General features: G+C 37.7%; 1 long non-coding RNA gene across 2 annotated transcripts; it reads left to right on the forward strand.

Moving 5' to 3' along the window:
• Positions 1-3,645: 3,645 nt before the first annotated feature.
• Positions 3,646-19,810, forward strand: LOC138787366 (uncharacterized). 2 transcript variants are annotated; one of them, XR_011362355.1, is made up of 3 exons: positions 3,646-3,715; positions 8,654-8,944; positions 19,104-19,810. It is a non-coding gene; the product is annotated as an uncharacterized lncRNA (long non-coding RNA). The 2 variants fall into 2 exon arrangements; XR_011362356.1 differs by lacking the exon at positions 19,104-19,810 and adding an exon at positions 9,031-9,084.
• The last annotated feature ends 452 nt before the right edge of the window (positions 19,811-20,262 follow it).

The following is a 20,262-nucleotide window of genomic DNA, read 5'->3' on the forward strand; positions in this document are numbered from 1 at the left end:
TGTGATGGTCTGGGGTTGCTTTGGTGCTGGTAAGGTGGGAGATTTGTACAGGGTAAAAGGGATTCTAAATAGGGAAGGCTATCACTCAATTTTGCAACGCCATGCCATACCCAGTGGACAGCGCTTGATTGGAGCCAATTTCATCCTACAACAGGACAATGACCCTAAACACACCTCCAAATTGTGCAAGAACTATTTACAGCAGAAGCAGGCAGCTGGTATTCTATCGGTAATGGAGTGGCCAGCACAGTCATCAGATCTGAACCCCATTGAGCTGTTGTGGGAGCAGCTTGACCGTATGGTACGCCAGAAGTGCCCATCCAACCAATCCAACTTGTGGGAGCTGCTTCTAGAAGCGTGGGGTGCAATTTATCCAGCTTACCTCAACAGATTAATAGCTAGAATGCCAAAGGTGTGCAATGCTGGAATTGCGGCAAAAGGTGGATTCTTTGACGAAAGCAAAGTTTGATGTAAAAACAATGTTATTTCAAATACAAATCATTATTTCTAACCTTGTCAATGTCTTTACTCTATTTTCTATTCATTTCACAAAGTATGGTGGTGAAGAAGTGTGACTTTTCATGGAAAACACAAAATTGTTTGGTGACCCCAAACTTTTGAACAGTAGTGTATATATATTATTATTTTATTTGTTTATTTTCTTTATGTCAACAATGAATATGTTTCTTAAATACAAATGACCAGATACACATACTAATCCAGCTCACACTACGCGATATTTCAGCCATCATTGCTGAAGTCCGTCAAAAAGATGTCCGATATTTGCTGATGATGGCCGTCATTAGCAAATATCACACAGATGAAAAAGTGTGAACTTAGCCATATTCTGATAATTTTCTCTTTCTGTATATGAAATAATTCCAACTTTACCAGTGTTTATACTTTTACCTTCAATTGTTTTAAAGAGGTTACCCAGGCTTAGAAAAACATGGCTACTTCTCCCCCTCCCCCCCAGAAACAGCACCTGTCCTGTGCTCAGTTTGGGTGTGGTCCTGCAGCTCAGTAAGTGGAGCTGAAATGTAATACCACACACAACCTAAGGACAGGTGCGGAGGTGTTTTTGCAAAAAAGTAACTGTGTTTTTCCTATTCCTGGATAATCCCTTTAAATAAGGGAGCTGAATGAAACATAAAAACATAGAAGATTGTCAGCAGCAAAAGACCACTTGGTCCATCTAGTCGGCCCTTTTAGAGTTTTCTGATGAATGAGGATGAGCTGAAATGTAAGGATAGCCTTTTCTGCTGCTAGTAAATTCAAGTCAAGTCAATCTGATCCATTGTCCTCCTTCAATTTCTTCTTCTTTTTGACACCTTGTTCCAACCCTTTATGGTACGTTCACATAAGGCTGATTTGTTATAGAAGTTTCTGCCATTAAGGTTATGTAAAACAAAATGTATGTTTGAGGTTTAAAAATAAACCTCTAATTTCAAGCAAACTCAGTGTAGATACATGCATACACTATACAGTACTTGTGTATATTTGATACATTGGTTTTACTTTAACACCATGTTTTTATGTCTATTTTTGGGATATTTTTGACACTTTTCAAGGATATAGCCAAATACACAATGTATGTCAATAAAATGTGCATGTCAGTTTTTTTTCTTTTTAGCTAATTTGTGTAAAGATGCACATCATATTACTTAGTTCTTCATATTGAACACAGTATCTGAGTTTTTCTGTGCAGAATACAAATGAAAAAAGTTGTGTGAACATGCCTAAGAATCTGTGCCATGTGTGTCATGAATTCTTACAAAAGCCATTCCTGCAACAAATCTGCTGCATGTGAACATACCTTTAACATACTTTCCCAAGTAGCACATAAAGTGAGCCTAGAATGAAGTCTGACTATGTATATATTCCCTGTATTTATTTTAATACAGGTTATTAACTGGGTTAATGAGACCCCTTAAAGCTCTAGTACAATGAAGGTTTCCTGGTGATCATTCACTGCCACTAGTATATAAACAGCTCTCTCTGACAATTCTATCATTTGTTTCCCCTTTAAGGATATGGCTTTAAAATTATCATCAATAACTCAATGATTTATTGGGGACTCTTTATAAAGGGGAAAAAAAAGTTTAAGACTCAGGAAGGAAGCATACTAAAGACATACAGGAACTACATGGAAACTTTCCGCTTATAATGGCTGCAAAACAAATATTTCTGCAATAAGTTTGTATATAGAAATGATCTCTGCAATTTAGGAGAAATGTTAACACATGAGAGTAAGCCAAATATTATCATTGTCTATGTATATGCGCCTGAGCTGGATACTGTACTAACATCACTTGCAAATGAAAACACATCAGTAAATTGACACTCCCTAATGATAATATACACTGTGACAGGGTGATTCATTAGAAATCGCAGCGTCAGACAAGACCAAAACACCCCTGTTTTGAGGGGCAGTCGTTGCAGACGGAGGACTGAATACCCAGCCTCCCAAAAGTAACAAAATACCATTGCAATGTCTAGAAATAACCTTACATAGGATTGCTGTGTGAAAAACATGGAGTAATGGCGTTGAGTTTGTTATTTTGCTCTAGAACCTCTATATCAATATGGCTATGTTCACACAACGTCAAAAATAGAGAAAAGGTGGCCAATTTTGATATTTAAAAAAACGCCAGTTTTTGCCACAATTTAACTGACTGCAATGGCAATGCTTTGAAGTCAACGGGAAGACAGACGTCCAATGCACAAAATGCATTGAATAACAGACGTTTTTACCGCAGATGTCAAAATAATGAACATGATCATTATTTTTGGACGTCTTTTGCAAACAGCGGATGTTTTTTATTAGTCGTTCACACACAGTTTTTCTTTTTCCACCGTTCTTTCTCCGTTTTTAATATTGAATTAAATTAATATTAAATTAAATTAAAGGCCAATTAGTAACCCCAAACTAGTATAATGTACCAACAGCCGTCATTGTACTAAGGGAAGGCTAGACAGCTAAATGACGTCCCTTATTTTAGACTCAAAATAATGGACGTCATTTTAAACTGAGCTGAAAAAACGTTGTGTGAACATAGCCGTATACATATTAGTGACAAATTACCTATTTAGCTACATCTATATATCCCATTTAGCTTGCTCTACCCTATGTATATAGCTGATTTTCCAGTGTAGTTTCATACAGTGATTTCTGTGGAGCTTTTCACACGCTTGCTTCTTGTCATAAATTCCTCTTGCTTACTGTAGTAGAAAATGCCCCACACTTTCCTCTGGACCCTGCTCTGAACATCTCTGTTAATCTTTGACACATGATGCAACATTGTAGCGAATGCAATTAGATCTAAACCTCACCTGTCTAACAGCTTTAAACTGTGTGGACACTTGAGGAGCCAACAATCACTTTATGGCTTCAATAAACGTTAACCATTGTGAAATAGCAAAGGGATGGCTTAAAATTCCTGTCATTCTACGGAAACCTATTCCCTCGCCTGCAATGTCATTGAGAGAGGGAGACGTTCTGTACTGGAGCACTGTGCAAAGGGCAGGAAGCCTTTACTAGATAGTATCATGGAGGTATCTAGTATCACATCATATCTATCACCTCACCTGTTATCTACAGATAACACCTCCCAATGATCTGCCCTCAGCTCTAAATAAAGAAGGGGGGATTTGTAAGATGTGGACTTTTTGGCTTATACTAGATTCAGGTTCACACAGGTTAATGACAGAACAGGTAATCTTTATGTCATTTACATATATATCTAAATACTATGTTATCGAATTATAGATTTATCCATTTACTGTTTGGTTGGTTGTATGGATAGAGATCACCTGACCAACCCATGTCTTCATCATTGTTTTGTATTTACTAGCTGGTGGACTCATATTTTGTATTTGATAGAAATTCTTAAAGCGCAGGCACCTATAGAACTTAACTATATATATATATATATATATATATATATATATATATATATATGATAAACCTTACCTATTTCTGCTGATGTAATGAATACAATGTAATTTTATCTAATTTTTACTGAGAACTGTAAAAGTTAATGAACAAGAACTCATTATAATTAAGAAGTTGTTGCAATATATCTTCAATGGTTACAGGTACTTCCATGGTGATGCTGTGCGGCATGTAACAGCCTAATGCTAAATCCATACATTTAGGTTTTTAATTGCAGTTAATAAAAAGTCAGAAATAGATATGAAAAGAGAAGAAATCTCAGTCTTCCATTCATAATTTGTTCCAGGATTTGGCTTTAATAATTGTAATTGCAATTTAATAAACTGACTATGTGAACACTCCCTTAATAAACAACCTTTGTACTTGTTTAGGTTAAATTATTATTATTATTATTATTATTATTATTATTATTATTATTATTATTATTATTATTATTACATAAATTGTGGGTAAAGTTAATCAGTATACAAAACAATGTGTAATTATCAAATCAAATATTACAATAATATGCAAAAAAATAACCAAGCATGTCCTAAATGCAGAAACATATGAAATATAACGTTTATTTTTTTTTTATTAATAATACAGTATCATTACTGTTGCACAGTTTTTATATATTATAAGTCCAGATTTAACTATACAATGCAATATCACATTATATTAGATATTCTTTGTTTTATGTAATTTATTTTTTCATAGTTTAAAACTTAAACATTCTAATTGTTTTAGATTAATTGTGCACAATAGTAAGCAACAAAGGAAACTATATCTTAGCACGATAAACATTTTTATAATTTCTACTATTTTATTATTGTTTCTATATAATGATGACACTGTGTATAAAGGGCATAATACAAAATGCGTGTAAGATTATATCAACAATAGAGTATAACAATTGACTATTATTATTATTATTATTATCATTATTATTACTGGTCAAGGAAATGTACTTTTATTATATCAACAAATAAAGGAGGAGAATACAGGAAAATTACGTTTTAAAAAAATAAAGGTTTTAATTATTTTTCTTTAGGCAAAAATAAAAGTTTTTTCTAAATATTTTTTATTCTATTCTATATTACTTAGATACGTTTTATATTACTTAGATTCTTATACTTCAGATACATTTAACTTAAGGAAAAAAACATTCACACAGTCACAGTCATTCCTGTCATACATTACATTTTAATTCCCTAATATATTAGTTCACAGTCTAGTCTATGACATTACATAATGTCATTCTACAAATATACGCTATACAAATATTCTCAGAACAGCCAGCTAATGTACATCTATTGAAAGTAAATATTTTATAAGCATTGAAGGAATAGGATTTCATATTGTATGTTTTAGCATGACTTGACTCTAACATGACATTAACATGACAAAATGTTGTTAGACATGCGATAAACAACAGTGTAGAATAAGCAAGTGAGAGAAGAGACATATATAAAATGTACAATATAAAGTATACATTTTAATAACAAATGCTATAATAAATATAACAGTTGAATTACCTTTTACCTATTTACTTGTATTTTATAGATCATGTAAACATAATAAATCTAGTAAAAAGTAAAGAATGCATTGTAAATATTATTATTATTAATTTATTTATTATTTTTTAAACTCATTATTATTATTATTATTATTATTATTATTATTATTATTATTATTATTACTTTTGCTACATTAAAATATAAATGGTAATTTAAATTTTAATTAATTAAAAAAAAACACACCAAATTCCAGATATCTCAAAGAGAGTACTTCCCTGTTAAAATTTTAAAAAATATATTTCACACTAAATTTTCCTATTTAAAACTTTAATTCCTGTACTGTCATCATAATTTTTTTCAATCTTTTTAATGTTAAATACTAAGTTTGCATTTCAGTCAACCTAACACAAGAAAAAACAGTTTGATAGAATGAGATCTACTTCTTAACATTTGTATGTTTAATTTCATGTACCAATCTAAGTTTCCACCAGATGGCATTAACTGTTTATATAGCAGACCCCATATAACTTCAGATAGACCACCATGGCAGTGGAAGAGTTAAATATATGCCAAACCATTGTTTCAACTTACAAAAATAATCAGCAATAGGCTTGCTCCTTTAATTTGGTGCCTATGTATATTTCACTTGTCAGGAATATGAATAGGATTTATACTTAAGATGAAAGCGTCTGCAACAGAGTTGGTGGTGAACAACATATGTGAAATGGTGATCTGGTGGGTTCTTTATTAAATATGGTACTACATAAGGACAACTTAGTTTGTGTTTCTTTGTCTTGAACCTTTACCGTTTTTATAGTCATTTGTACATGTAGCAGAGCTCAGTTTGTTATTTAATTCTTTGAGGGGGCACAATAAGAGTAAAGACACGGTTACATGTAGTCCTATAATAAACTTCAAATAACACATGATAAAAGTTCATGGGAGCACCAAAATTCTCTACTATATCTATGGTCAATGTATATCTGACTATTGAATAGCTGCGTATAATGCATTAAATTTCAGTAGTTACTCCTATACAAGTTTTTATCAGTTTTTTTCTATTCTATATCCATCACAATGCACAATCTAAAATGTCTCTCGGACAGGTTTCATGGGCGATACCTGTGCTGTAAGCGCGCCAACTGCTGTAATTTTTTTTTCTGTTTTATACAAAATCCAATTGATAAAGATACATATGCCTCCATATAATTATGTATAGTAGTGCCCTATATACCTTTATGAGCCTAAGTTCTAGAAATGCTCAATCACAAAAGACCAATGATAGATCCTGAATACTCCAGACAACCACAAGAATGAAAAGTCAAGTGTAGGTTCATGGAAAAATAGGGGGAAAGTTCTTAAAATACAAAAACCCTTTTTTGTTATCTTTTAGTAACAGCAACAATAGCGAAATAAGGCAAACAGTCTGGAATGATCTATAGGCATACATTATTTATCTATCATTAGTCCCGGCCAATGTACATGTGTATAAGTGAATGTGCTTTTTCTCTTCATCTATTTTTCTTATAATATGACGGATGATTTTTCACATTTTTTTTCTGCCTGTGAACTCTTGCACCCTCCCTCCTCCACTCATATTTTTCTCTTTTTGCGATCATGTCTTACCTAAGTATGGGAAAATAGAAGAGGAGTTTAAATGAGAAATAAATCACCTACAGATGTGAATTTTGGCTCGCTTTAAGTCAAATTATCTTCATTAGAATCAACTTCTACTGTAAATGGCACAAACTCCAGACAGAAACATGCCTGGTAATGACAGGAGCTGTCATCAGGTTTTTTTCCCTCATCATGGAGCCGGCCAGCAGTCGGGAGAAGGCACAACATTTGCTACTTGCATGATGTGGGGGGAGGCATTATAGACATGCACCTTGCACCTATTTTTATTGGCATTGTATTTAGGTTTAACATGAAGGAGTCACACTGCAGGACAACGCTTGCTTGCTGTGGCTTGTACACAATGAAGCTCTTTTACTCCTATTTGTCTCAAACATTTTGCCCTCTTCTGGAAAGTCGCTAATCAGGATCTAGTATATATGTAATTCATGGCTTACCTCCTCCCAGGACAGGAATTTCTGGAACTGCTAAAGCGGGATATGGACATCTATAAGGGTACACCCCATTTGGAACCCCTATCTATAAGGCTGAACCCCTATCTATAAGGCTATACCCAAGAGTATAAGTGCTTTCCATTCTGGCCGACTTGAACCATGGGGGAGATTTATGAAACTGGTGTAAAGTATATCTGGCTCAGTTGCCCCTAGCAACCAATCAGATTCCACCTTCCATTTTCCAAAGAATCTGTGAGAAAAGATAAGTGGAATCTGATTGGTTGCTAGGGGCAACTAAGACAATTCTACTTTACACCAGTTGGATAAATCTCCCCCCATACTTCTATTACAAGGACATGGGTTTTCCAGTGGGATGAGAAAGTCTAAACACAATTTTACATTATGAATACATGCTCCATCCCCAGAATGGCCATTTTACAACCCAATAACTGTAAGCATAAGGGATTTTTTTTTTTGCCAAAATACAGATGAAATTGCCTGTGTTGTTTTAGCAAAGGCTGTCATTGTTACCTATTTGATGCATTACTTTGTTTTTTATTACTTCTTGTTATGTTTGTTCTTTATTGAAAATATAATAAAATATTATAAAATAAATGTCATTTACAACATATTTTCAGTGCGTCTAAAAAAGTTATAAACTAAATCCCATATAATGGCTTTAAAATAGCCTAAAAGCATGTTTTTTGCCTTAAAAAAAGCAGATTTTTTTTTGGGCGTGGCCTAATTTATCATGGTTTACTTCTGGAGAGAGGTGTAAACCATGAAAAAATATACAGCTGCCCCGGAGTAGATTTAGAATTTTGCACAATCCCTGTGACAGACGCAGGTCTGGCCAAATTTACTAAGAAACTTGTGCCTAGTAAATCCAGCTTGGTAGTTTGGGACTGGCCCTATTTAAGACTAGCGTACAAGTTCACAGGTCTTTATAGATGTCCCCCTAAGTATGCACATATACACATTAATGTAAGCTATACTTGCTTTTTATGGTGGGACTGATGAACCATCTAATGTGAATGAGGGTGTCTTGACTTTCCCCCAACTGCAGATGTCAGAGAAAATAAGATTAGGTTCTTGGATTTTAAAATGCCTAATCTTTTTGTTCTCAACAGACGTGGGCCGCGGTCTGAGGTGTCTGTTTATGGATTACCCCCATCTCCACATTGAGACACATGCTGAAATGAGCATGCAAGTACTTGGAGGAGTTGAGAAGAATAACTTACAGTATGACAAGGGAATCTCTTTCATGCTGCCTGAATCACAATGGCTTCTGCCTACCCCACTGGCCTATACTGATAGATCTATTCCTATACCCAAAGAGGGAGAGAGCTATGAATCATGTCTGATGTGGTGGGGAGAAGCCATGGAGGACCACCCCAATGGCTCATGGTTTCGAGCAGCGTGTAAGTCACAACAGTTCCCTGTGTCTTTTAGTTATATGAAATATTTCATCCCACTTTTCGTGATTTATTTCTTTGGATATCAACAGTTTTTCATTGTAAGTGGGGAAAAAAGTGCCTTACAGGTGACTGTGGCCAAAAGGTGAGTTTTAGTATGAAATCTTTTTGTGTCTAGATAACGTTTTCTATTCAGTGTTTTATGACACTATCTGAAATGTAGTCCATTTGAGGTGTATTATCCACCATGAGGTGTATTAACCACCACTTACCCAAAACTTACAAAAGCAGTGGTATTACCCATGGCAAGAGAACTAGCGAAAATACAAATAGAACAAATTACCTCTATAATCACTTATTGGCATCTGCTTTGTCGATTACCTCAGTTTTTACAGCTGATTTGGTGACTCATTAGAAAGCTTGTTGCAGAAGCTATGATTTGCTGGTGTGGACGGCATTCCTTCCTTATGAGGATCAGGCTGGAAAATAGATGATAAGAAAAAGATTCCATTAAAGTGGCCATGCACCTTCAATAAGTGATGGCCAAACAATCGTTCAGCTGTCAGTTGTCTCTCCTATCTTCTCCGCATCCTCCCCAGGCAGACTAGGCAGACAGGGGGCAGACAAGATTGACTAGGTGGCCTTTTTCTGCCAACAATCTTCTATGTTTGTATACACTGGAACGTTTGGCACGACAAAGCATTTCTGTGTTTCTATGGGCAGGGGTAAGCAGTGAGACTGCTCTGACTGCAGCTTTCTCTCCAAAAACAAAGGGGTCAGGTATTTATTCCTCATCATGCCCAACCCCTTTCTCCACCAACATCATCTTCCAGTGGACGTTTGGGAAAGCCCCATACACCTTACACCTACAAGCGGAAGGTACAGACTATGGCTGGGTTCACACTACGTATATTTCAGTCAGTATTGTGGTCCTCATATTGCAACCAAAACCAGGAGTGGATTAAAAACACAGAAAGGATCTGTCCACACAATGGTGAAATTGAGTGGATGGCCGTCATATAACAGTAAATAACGGCCATTATTTCAATACAACGGGCGTTGTTCTAAAAAACCAGCAAATATTTGCCATTATATGGCGGCCATCCACTCAATTTCAATATTGTGTGAACAGAGCCTTTCTGTGTTTTTAATCCACTCCTGGTTTTAGTTGCAATATGAGGACCACAATACTGACTGAAATATACGTAGTGTGAACCCAGCCTCAAAATGTATAAGGTGTGTACAGGGCCGTAGTAACAGCTGCTGCTGCCCTAGGCACAAAACCGAAGACGCCCCATCGTGGGGGAGCGTGGTTTCGGCCACATGCATTTCTTTACATGTAGAAACATTGTCTGAATCTTATTTTCATGGTTTTTAACTGCTTATAACATAAATTTACACATTGAATCAATGATTAGAGTCGTCTGCATATTGTGTGATGGAATTCTCACCACAGGATTGGTAGATTGGTAGGTAATAGCTCTAAGCTTCAAAGCCACACCAGACCTGAACATACCCCCCACCCCCCTCAAAGTCACCAGATTTACTAGTAAGTCTGACCAGGAGGTGGGAGACTAAAAAAATAACAAAAAAAAGTTGTTTTTTCCCCCTGCTCCCTGGTACTGTCTCCCTGCAAGGTGCTGCCCTAGGCACTGGACCAAGGGTGCCTAGTGGTAAATACGGCCCTGGGTGTATAGGGACCATTAGCATTGAAGGCCCCGAGACACACAAGTGTTTGTTACATTGCTTCTGATCTTTCCTCCAATTAACCTCTCACTGTGTCCTCTTGTTCTTGAGTTCAGTTTCTTACTAAAAACTCTTCCCTCCTGAACCTTATTAAGTCCTTTAACATACCTAAAGGTTTTCGACCATACCCCCCATTCCCTCCTTACCCATTTTTCCACCAAACTATACAGATTTAAATCCTCAATGAGACATGTCAAGTTTTGATCGAACACTCTGTTTTGATTTTAACATACAAACCCGTACTGATCAGTAAATAGAGTAGGGAGAAGATGCACTCTACGCTCTGAATTTAAAAAAAAAACGTACATTTTCCCCCTATGGAGCAAGACCTTTTTTTTAAACTCAGGAGAGTGGATGCGCTGCAGCTGCAGTCCTTATCCCGCTCTATCTCCCCATTGGTACAGGTCTGAACATTTATACCCAGACTGCTCAAAACTTTTGACATGTCTCCATGACATGTAAAAGGTTTTTTATAATGACAGTGACACTTTAAGTCTTTCCTGATATGGTTTATGCCTGACACCCTCCACCATTTTTGTAGCCCTTTTTTGTACCTGTTCTATTTTATCAATTTCCTTTTGTAGGTGAGGTCTCCAGAACTGGACACAGTATTCCAGATGTGGTCTCACTAGAGCTCTATATTTCTGCTATTGACTTACATTAAATATGCTTGTCTGTAGACTTGGGGAAGACTTGGACCAATATATACTTGACAAATAGGCAGTCTTTTGGCCTGTGTTTGGCTGTTAATATCTACCGATACATTGTGAGACTTTGATGAACATTCCCCACCAGGATAAATAAACACTAGTGACTAGTATATCTGCACATTTTCAGTCCTGTCTAATGCTATACAGCTTGAATTGTACAGAATTAGTTATTCTAAAGTCAATGCTAAAAATGTTATTGTCCTTGTTATGGCCTTCTCCACATTTCTGAGCGATCACTAATATTAATGTGTTTAGCGTTCTTTGGAAACATATAATAACCATATAAATCACTCCAGTCACTTGTGGGACCTGGCTGGAGACTGAATCTTTCACATGATACCAAACAAACGCAGAGAAACCAGGACGTAACTTTCCTTAACCCAGCAACAACGTAACTGTCCATCAACTATTTGAGTAACTAGGTGAAACTCACTGTATGCCATCTACACCATGTGCGTCAGGAGCTGTGTCTTTCCTCTTATTCACATGATCCGTGCCACGATCCCCGCTGAGATGACCAGACGGAGGATCGCAGCACAGATCCCCCAATAGAAATGCAGCTTCCCCGCCGCCCGGCAGCAGAGATAGCAGAGAGAACAGGAGCGCAGAAGACTACTCACCTACTCCCCCTGTGCCAGCAGGCTTACATATTCACCAGCACAGGGGAAGTAGGCGAGTAGATTTCTTCTGCGCTCCTGTTCTCTCGGCAATCTCTGCTGCCAGGCGGTGGGGAGGATCCATGCAACGATCCGCACTTGGACATGTCCTATTTTTTAATGGTGCGGATCGTGGTGGGGGTCGCATTCCTTCAAATGGTTCCTAAAATTGTCTGTGGTCGCGGATTTATGGACCACTGACCAAGTGACCATTGAAAATTTTACTGAAGAAAGCCTAATATTAATCTCAGGCTGTTTGACCCTCCAGATGCTGAAGTCTGTAGCGACTGTGGCAGAAAGTAGTCAGACAGAGAAGGCCTCCTCTGTTGGACAGTTAAGACCCAACACTATGACCATGTTTTAATGATGCATTTAGTATTGCAGCTCAGCTCCATTCAAATCAAGTACACGAGTGGGTGTCAGAAATATCATGTCATAAATTGTCAGGTTCTGGACTATAACTGGCTGGCCCTCCTCTCTTACGCCTTACTCTGTGTGCAAACATTGTGGCAAGAAATGAAGGTAATATAAGAACAAATGCTGTTTCCTATAGTCATTGCTTCGGTAGATCAGTGAATTCATCAGTCACATAATGGAGGATTAGGAAGGAAAGCATTCTCTCCTTCCTCTTTCTCTGTTCACCCTCAGTCAAAACTGATTTGTTAAAGGGATTTTATGAAGAAATAGCCTCAGTCTGCCTTATCTGTTATTGCAACTCGGCAACACTCAAAAGAATTACAAAATCCTAATGTTATTGGGATTACCCATGTCTACTAGGGAAGGCGGCAATACCAAACATATCCCATGGATAAAGGCAGGTTTCTAGAAAAAGGCAAACCTGCTTAAATTATTGGGAATAATGCATTGGAGAGGTTTTGTGCTGTACTTAAGGCTTAGGTAGAAATGTCAGGCTATTGTGTGCATATTAATGAGAGGCATTTGTCCTAGGTATTAGGCAGAGCATGACCTGGTACCTTTATATAGAGGATGTCTCATTCTCTCCAATTTTGGAGACTACTCAACTCTTTTAACAACTATAGCTGAGTGTGCTGCTGTGATTTCAAACCAATTGTGTTTTATAGAGAGCAAAAATGTACTGCACTTAAAACTTTCTCCACTAGGTGGCAATGTAGATTATCATGCTACAAATACAGTAACCGAGTAAGAGTGCTTTGTGCTCTTAGATGGTCTTGGACATAGTCTTCCTTAATAGCACACCATGTGGCCAAGCGGAGTATTGCATGTAAATATCATTATGTTGAAGCTAATTAGAAACAGGAACATGAGCCCATTCATATGCTGCACAAAGTGACAGACAATTTAATGCTTCCATAGGTCTGATGAACCTTATAGCCATTTATGTATCTAGCTGTAAACATGTAGGAGAATGAAGGATGCATTTTTATTGAGCTTGTTTCCTTTACTGCTTTTGCCTTAAAACAAATTGCCCATGTTTATAGGGAATATAAACAGAGCAGTTAACATACACGTGTGAGTGAGAGGTCATATGAAATATTGCTATGTTTTTCTTTTCTTTTTTTTATGGTGGAATTGCAACATGTTATGAAGTATTTCAAATAAATCATGTGAATGCATTTATGTCTAATGTAAAACATACAAGTTTCCATAGGTAGAACCATAGCCAAAAAACTGGTAAGTCAACATAATTTATGCACAAGGCAAACCTTCTCTCTTCTTGTAGTAGTCATATACAACCTATGGAAAGAAGACAGATTTATTATGGCTCTATCTGGAAGAACATCTTTTATCAAATGTAAACATTTTCTAACAGCTATCCGACATAAATTCCACATCTATGTTTGCTTTCAAAAAAAGTTCCTGAACTCCGACAAGTCGAAGGAAGAATTGACCCCTCCTGTCCAGATATGTGGAGAAGGAAGACTCCTTATCATAAACAGCTGTTTTGTGAATTAGAATAGGGAATAAATAACTGGAGTTCAACAAAAGGAAAAGGACTAAATAATTTATGAAGTTGTTTTTAGGTATCCTATTGATTTTAAAGGCTTTTTTAAGGATTGTGTTTGCTATTTAATGAATTTAACAGGGCAATACAATAAAGAACATTGGAAGAAAACAAGGTATATCATGAGACAGAAGCAGCTACAGGGAGTGCAGTTATAGTAGTCACCTGTGACTAGGCTTGATCGAACATCGGGAAAAGCTAGGTTCGATCGAGCTGGAACCTAGCCGGACCTTCCACATTTGATTGCTGATGTCTTCACAGTCCGTGTAGGAGAAGACATCCCAGGGACCGCCTAGAATTCTGGGATTCAGCCTAGGTAATAGGCTGTCTTCTCCTTCCGCACGGACTGTGAAGATATCAGAAATTAAATATGAAAGGTCCAGCTAGGTTCGAGTTCGATCCAACCTAGTTTTCAAGCCAAACTGTTACATCAGTATTTTAAATGGTTCATGAGCCAGGAGCTTCAAGTTCTGCCTATGAAGGATAGATAGATAGATAGATAGATAGATAGATAGATAGATAGATAGATAGATAGAGTAGCAAACTTTAATATATGCCTCACAACATGGATTGGATGTAATGAATGAGAGTAAAGAGATAAACCTAGCTAGCACAGGAGTAATAAGCAGGATAGAAGAACTGATATAGTTGGACAAAATAACATTCAAAGCCAAGTACACAGATCAGACAAAGTCAGGCCTTATTCACACGTTTAGTATTGTTTTCAAGTCCTCTTGCACAATCCGCTAAAAATTACAGATTGGGCATCCGTATTGAATCCGTATTTCCGTAAAACCTTTTTTTTTACTGACTGCACAATACTAGTTAAAGTTGAGTAGATTAAAAAAACACAAACTTATGATTTATAAATCGTCCGTATTTTTTACGGAAATATGGATACCAAACAGGTTACAATCCGTAAAAAATAGCGGATCAATTAATGTCTATGAGGGGAACCGTAAAAAATGTGCGTCTGCACTAGGACAAGTCCTTTTTTTTCCAGCATTGGTTTGCATCTTTTTCACACATCCCGTAATCTACAGATCCTTATTTCCATACTGGAGTTAGTGCACATTTATGTCTATTGGGCTGTTCACACAATCAGTAGATTACAAGGTCTCATGCTAAGTTTACACGGAGCGATTATCGGGCGAATTTCCGCGATAACGATTGAATTCGAACGATAATTCGAACGATACGTGTAAACGCGGCGAACGATTGAAAAATCGTTCATTTTGATCTTTTAAAATGTTCATAAATCGTCGTTTATCGATCGCAAAAAATTCCGCCAATAGTTCCGTGTAAAAAGTCCTCGCGCGATAGTCAGGGCAATCGGAGCGGCGGCGGCCGGGGGCGATCAGAGCGGCGGCCGGGGGGCGATCGGAGCGGCAGCGGGGGGGGGGGTGAGTGGCGGCCGGGGGGCGATCGGAGCGGCGGGGGTGGCGATCGGGGCGGCGCAGGGGGCTGCGGTTGAGCGGGGGGCGGGCTGCGGGCGGGGCGGGCCGGGCTGCAGGCGCGCGATCGCAAAACGATCGCAAAATGATTTTTCTGTACGATATATCGTACCGTCTAAACGCTGATTGTTATAAAAAAAATCCAGCAATGAAGTAGGAGACAGCACATCCAGGGATAAAGTTGAAAAAACGTATTTAATGACACACCAGTGCGCGACGTTTCGGCTGAATAAGCCTTTCTCAAGCATTGATACAATACAATGCAAGCTAGGTAGTATTTGTACACAAGTGAAGTGAATATCAATCAAGTAATTAGTGTCATATAATCATAGCAAATGTACAAATTTAATACAATCGTGAATACATAATTCATAAATACACACTCAACTGAGTAAAGTGAACATACATACATGTAATACATGAAGTTGATCATGGCACAAATAAGGATCAACCGGTGTAACGTGTACACACAGTGTTAATTGGCACAAAAACCACAGATGTGCAGAGTACCCCAAATAATTAATAAACAAAAAGGAGGAGCAAATATCCATCAACATACCAGGTGGCGGGATTCCGGACCAGAGCGCCGAATGCGGAAGTCGCTTGCATTGTACAAATACTACCTAGCTTGCATTGTATTGTATCACTGCTTGAGAAAAGCTTATTCAGCCGAAACGTCGCGCACTGGTGTGTCATTAAATACGTTTTTTCAACTTTATCCCTGGATGTGCTGTCTCCTATTTCATTGCTGGATTTTTCACCACCCTGGGCCAGGGTGGAGAGACGGGCACCCAATTCAACTATACTGGGTTTGTGCTGTTGTACAACTTTTTGCTTCCTATAAAAAAAAATCGTTACTTCGAGATCATTAATTGTGTGAACGGGCCAATTATCGCTCCGTTTAAACTTAGCATCAGGGTCCATTTACACAGAAAGATTATCTGACAGATTATCTGCCAAAGATTTGAAGCCAAAGCCAGAAACGGACTATAAACAGGGAACAGGTCATAAAGAAAAGCCTGAGATTTCTCCTCCTTTGGCTTCAAATCTGTCAGATGATCTTTCTGTGTAAATGGACCTTCAATGCTAAGAAAAAAAATACATGTCCTAGTGCGGACCTATATTTTTTACGGATCTTCTCATATAAATCAATGGGATCTGGTATTTTTTACAGATTGTAACCTGTTTGGCATCCTCATTTTTTTTACAGAAATACAGAGTTATAATTGACATTGAAATTTTTTCTTTACAGAAGTACAGATGCACTATGGATGCACTACATATTTTTTTATCATTTGTCATTTTTAGCAAATTGTACGGGTGGATAACGGAAGGAATCTAAAGACTTGAGTACAGAAATACTGTGCATATCCGTCAATTACAGGATGTATAAATAAGGCCTAATAGACTGGTAAGTCAGGAATTAAAGGGAATCAAATAGAAACCAACTATACCTCACTTTTTGTTTCTCAAAATGAGCTGTGATTGGTTGCTGTCTGATACAAAAGTATGTAACTGAGTGAAGAATTGGAAATTCAAACCAATATTTGACCTTCCGGGGTGGCAGTAACATGCTGGAGGAAAACTGATGCCATGATGATTCCCTTGTTGGTATCTGGCATATCGGTTAAAACACCAGAGTGGTCCTAGGCCTCATCCCAACACCAGTTTCTTTCTGTCCATAAATCACAAAAGATTGGAGTGTTGCCCTTTAAATACAAAGCATGTGGAAACAAAGACAGGTAAGTAACCATAGAAAGTTATATGGTATCAAACCAATGTATAACACTATGCAGATATGGTTAAGATTTTATGCTGTTGTTCAGAATAAAAACAAAAGAATATTGAGACACTTAAAAAAAGTAACAAATGATGAGCTCCAGTACAGCCGTAAAAAATATTTTTAAAGGGGTATTCCTCCTGCCCTAGATGTTTACAGCAAGGTAGCTTGCTGTTAACACACCTCAAGATATATATGTACTGTATATGTAAGGTAGATGGAGATGTAGCTGAAGGGGCCGGGCAGAGGTGGGACCACTCAGGGGGAAAGTGGCTAGAGCTCAGAGACAAGATCCACAGACAAGCCTCCTGAGACAGTAGAGGGGTGCTGGAGACAACACCACACTAAAAATAAAAAGACTATACAACTTCCTGTCAGATGTAAGTCAAACAAAGCTGTTCTAAAGACAGTACACGTGGTAATGACACAATATTAGAAAGTTATATGCCTAAGGCTATGTTCACACAACGTTAAAAATAGGGAAAAAGCGGCCAATTTTCACATTTAAAATAACTGCAGTTTTTGCCGTGATTTAACTGACTGCAATGGCAATTCATTGAAGTCAATGGGAAGACGGACGTCCAATGCACACAGCGTATTGAATAACGTGTGTTTTTGTCGCGGACGTCAAAATAATGAACATGATCATTATTTCCGGGCGTCTTTTGCAAACAGCGGATGTTTTTTATTACTAGTTCACACACAGTTTTCCTTTTGTCACCGTTCTTTCTCCGTTTTTACTATCTGCTGCGTTCACATGAGGTATATTTCAGTCAGTATATGTATATTTCAGTCAGTATTGCAACCAAAACCAGGAGTGGATTAAAAACACAGAAATGATCTGTTCACACAATGTTGAAATTGAGTGGATGGCCGTCATTTAATGGCAAATATTTGCTGTTATTTTAGAACAATGGCTGTTGTATTGAAATAATGGCAGTTATTTACTGTTATATGGCGGCCATCCACTCAATTTCAACATCCTTTCTGTGTTTTTAATCCACTCCTGGTTTTGGTTGCAATACTGACTGAAATATACGTAGTATGAACGCAGCCTTAAATTCAATGCACTTTTCAATTAAGACACAGCCAAAGTCCAATTAGTAATCCTAAACTAAAATAATATGCAAACACCAGTCATTGCACAGGGGATTCCAGGCTGCTAAATAACGTCCGTTATTTTAAACGGAGCTGGAAAAACATTGTGTGAACATAGCCATAGGGTGGTACAGAAGATAAACCAACAGCAGTTGTGCTGTCTTATCATATCAACATTTTTTTCAAGTCTGTAGATTCCCGTACACTCCACCGGTACAATCCGCTACAAATTACAGATTGGGCACATGTAGTGCATCCGTATTTCTGTAAATCCTTTTTTTTTAGCATGTCAGTTATAGCTCATCCGTGTTTTGTTTTGTTTTTTACGGAAATACGAATGCCAAACAGGTTACAATCTAATCCTATTGATTTCTATGAGAGGATCCATAAAATAAAATCTGCGTCCGCACTAGGACATGTCCTTTTTTTCAGCATTGGTTTGTGTCCTTGTAATCTACTGATGTGTGAGTAGCTCAATAGACAACAATGTGCACTAATCCGAATACGGAAACACGAATCTGTAGATTACGGGACATGTGAATAAGGCCCAACATTTTGATTAATTCATAAAATGAAAAATTCCGGCTATTCTTAGGACTGAGAAGTTGTTAAAAAACAGGTTTCATTAGTTGATCTAAAAGCAAAATTTGGAATTGAGCAATAGGCCACCATTGCTATCACAACATGTGAGTTTAGGAACTGCATCTCCACCACTTCTAATTTTTTCCATATTTCAGGAACAGTGACAGACACCTTTCATTCCCAGTAAGGAACAGCTGCCGGATCCTGGATCTGCTGACATGCCAGTGGAATCGGCTTTTACTACCTCAAAGTTGTACCTGTCACTTCCAAAAACCTTTAAATTGTTGTAGCTACATGTCAAACGTTTTGATTGGTAGGGGATCTGAGATGTATGATGTGGCATAAGACGGCACTGGACACAATTGCTCTGTCCTATCACTATCTGGCACCACCATTACTTTTGACATCTTTTCTGAGCATAAATACCACATAGCTTAGATTCTCTATTAGATAGTTGATGTCCGTCATTTGGCCGTAACATGGCCTACTGTGACCTACATGTTACATAAATTAACAGCAGAAACCTCATCCTTACTACATGTTGAGATGCGAACTTAGACTTACTATAGGAGTCTATATCAGACCTGCATGCAGAGCTGGGAGAGAACGTGTTTAGCGCTCACTGCTCTTAGCTCATTCTAGCAATCAGGGGGGTCTGAACACCCACTCTACCACCAATTAAAACTTTTGACATGTCTCTATGACCAAATGGGTTAAATAAAAAACATATGACAAAAAAACAGGTACAATAAACAAGAATTAGCTGAATGACAGCCTTGTACATGGAGAAGCATGTCTGTGAGGATTTACAATCCGGAATAGATTGTATATTATTGTATTTTACACTAAATGTATGCCTACATTTACTGAAACAAAAAAAATAAAAAATTTATGCCTGCAATCTTGGATGGTTTCAACAACTTGGATACATATAGGGCTTCAAGCAGGTAGCGGATAGTGGGATGAATCCTATGGTGTGAAAGTGGTTTGTGCAATGCAGAGAAATGGCTGTAGGTCCTAGGATGACTATGAGTATCCCTATGCTGTGGGCCTGCAAACCTCATGCAGCAGCTAAGCTATGAATACTGGACGAAAACAGTTTGATTTACTCCGCTGTTATCTTGCAGTTACCGCTGAGACAAAGAAGGATAGCTGCTTTTAATCCAAGATCTGTCCCGGGGTCTGTTCTGCAGGTGATGCAGTTATTGTCCTAAAAAACTACTTTTAAACTGGCAGCCCTGTGCCCAATGGCTGGGGCTTAGACTGTGTATGCATTAGGCTGGCCCAACCTCTCTGTCCCTCCTCCTCGCCCTC

Source organism: Dendropsophus ebraccatus, chromosome 3 (assembly GCF_027789765.1).
Source record: "Dendropsophus ebraccatus isolate aDenEbr1 chromosome 3, aDenEbr1.pat, whole genome shotgun sequence".
NCBI classification, from domain to species: domain Eukaryota; kingdom Metazoa; phylum Chordata; class Amphibia; order Anura; family Hylidae; genus Dendropsophus; species Dendropsophus ebraccatus.